Source organism: Carassius carassius, chromosome 14, assembly GCF_963082965.1.
Source record: "Carassius carassius chromosome 14, fCarCar2.1, whole genome shotgun sequence".
Classification (NCBI taxonomy): Eukaryota; Metazoa; Chordata; class Actinopteri; order Cypriniformes; family Cyprinidae; genus Carassius; species Carassius carassius.
In genome coordinates, this window is record NC_081768.1 from 5,746,524 (window position 1) to 5,748,969 (window position 2,446).

Here is a 2,446-nt window from a genome sequence, read left to right on the forward strand (position 1 = left end):
TGAATCATTTTGACCCCCCTCTACAAAATAGTGGATTACTCAGTCAATATTTATCCTTGATATTTAATATTTTAGCATTCATCTCTATACATGTCTGTCTTTCTTCAGAAAAAATATTATCAAAATCAAAAATATGAGATGTGAAATGTTTTTAAATGAACCCTGTTTAAATCTATACAAAAGTTTTTCTTAAGTGTCATATAGCAATGTTAAGGCAGGACTCCTACTTTTCTAAGTTTTAGTGAAGGGCCAGTTCCACTTTATCTTCAGAGAATGTCTGGCTGAATGTTCTTGTTTTATGACTCGGACAAACCTTTACTAGTATGCTGCTGTGTAGTGCACTTAAAAATACAAATTCTACACCATTTTGATATCCTAACGGAATATATTTTCATTCTGCTGAGCAGTAGGTGCACTCTCACAAAACCAGGCTTTTAAATGGGTGATAACCACACATGTTGAGGTCTGCAATGCTCTTAAGGCGTTAGTATTAGTTGTACATTGAATGAAATCAAAGGAAAAGTTTCTTAATGCGTCTTCTTAACAGTCTTATCCAGTGGCGCAAAAGTGGGTATGCGCTATATGCGGCGCATAGGGGCGCCACACCATGGGGGGCGCCAAAGCGATGGTTATTAATTTGTTTTTATTTTTTTTAAATAATAAAAGTTATATAAATTTATATTAAAAGTTATATAAAAAGTTATATAAATTTTAGAGGACTAACAAGCGGTGATGCCCTCATAATATTCCATCATAGAATTTAGACATAGAAGGGTAATATCGCCAGTGGGCGGGGCGCCGAGAGAGATGAGTGAGCAGCAGTACTTACGTAAGTGCGTTGTCGTTGAAATTCTGAAAAGATGGATAAAAGCTATCCGTGGCTAAAAAAGAGGGGAAAGGAGATGACATGTCAAGGGATGCGACAGCAGCTAAATAAGTGAATGGTGAAAGGCAACAGGTAGGATTTAAAATGTGATGCGCACACAGATGAGACCTGAACAGCACACGTTGATATCTGTGTTTAAAATAAACTCATTTAAGCTTTGTCCGTTTAAACATTTAAGAGCCAGAGGACGCGAGCTCGCGCGCGCAGTGAGAAGATTTGTGCATGCGCTCACCTGAAGCGCGCAAACCCACGCCTCAGAACGCGCACAAATATAAGCTCTCTTTGAAGTATTGTATTTAAATGGACAAATTCAGACAAAAATTATGTCAAAATCCCCGTCTTGGTAAGTATCCTACAGCAAACATAGCGGCTGAAGGTAGGCCTACTGGATCAGTGCATTCTCTTAAAGTGACAGTTTTATATTAATCGAACAGCAACAACAAAGATATCCCTCACTGCTCTTGATTAAAAAGCTTTTGTAACTTTAATAAAGAACAATCTTTAATTTAAACAATCAAATATGCGATGCTGTTTTACATTTGATTACTTTATTAAATTACTCTACCTAAAAACTAATGCTAGACCTCCCTAAAAAATAAAAATGAAAATCATTTTTTTAATTTGTATCTTTACTCTATTGTGTTTATTTTTGCTGTTGCTCGTAGTTAGATATATATTTTTTAAAATGATAGTTTCTCCATAAACATAACACGTACTGAACTGTACCGAAACAGTGACTCTTGAACCGTGAAACAAACAGAACTGTGAAAATTTTAACCTTGCTACCCCATATATATATATATATATATATATATATATATATATATATATGTATGTTTGTGTGTGTTTGTGTGTGTACATATATACCATATAATTATGGTAGGCTTACAGTGCCTGTCTGATATACTTTAAAATAAACATTTATTATTTCAAGCCCATTCATGATGATGTCTGGCACAATTATTTATTTAGAAGTGGGGGGCGCCAAAATGTTTTGCTGCATACCCCTCTAACACTGAATGGTCTTATCGATGTCTGATGTTTGATTCTTTGGAATGCTATTTGTAGGTTTGATAAACGTGGAGAGGTTCATGGCCAGTGCTTGGTGTGGTGGTGAAGTCTCAGGGCTGGTAACCAGATCATTGTTGGTTTTATTCACTGAAACTGTGATTCATTAGTTATGACCACGCGGCCTTGAGTAAGAGAGCAGATGTTCAGAGCAGAGCAGAGCTCCAATGTAGGGATGGGTGTTTTCCACAAATATCACATTCGAATATTTGAGCTCACAAAAAACGAATATTCGAATATTCGTTTATTTAAATTAAGTTTAATGAGTCAGACGTTATTTTTCAGCAACATTTGTTTTCGTCATTTTGAACAAGCTTACAATAAGCTTGAACATTACACATCGTGTTTTGTAGCTGAAAACCTTTAACAATGCGTGCAAACAAACAAAAGTACAGATTAAAAGCAAAAAAAAAAAAAAAAAGTGAACAAAGAAAAAACGTAAAGCAGCCTGCAGCAATTAGGCTATTGTACAGAATGTAGCTTACACTTAAC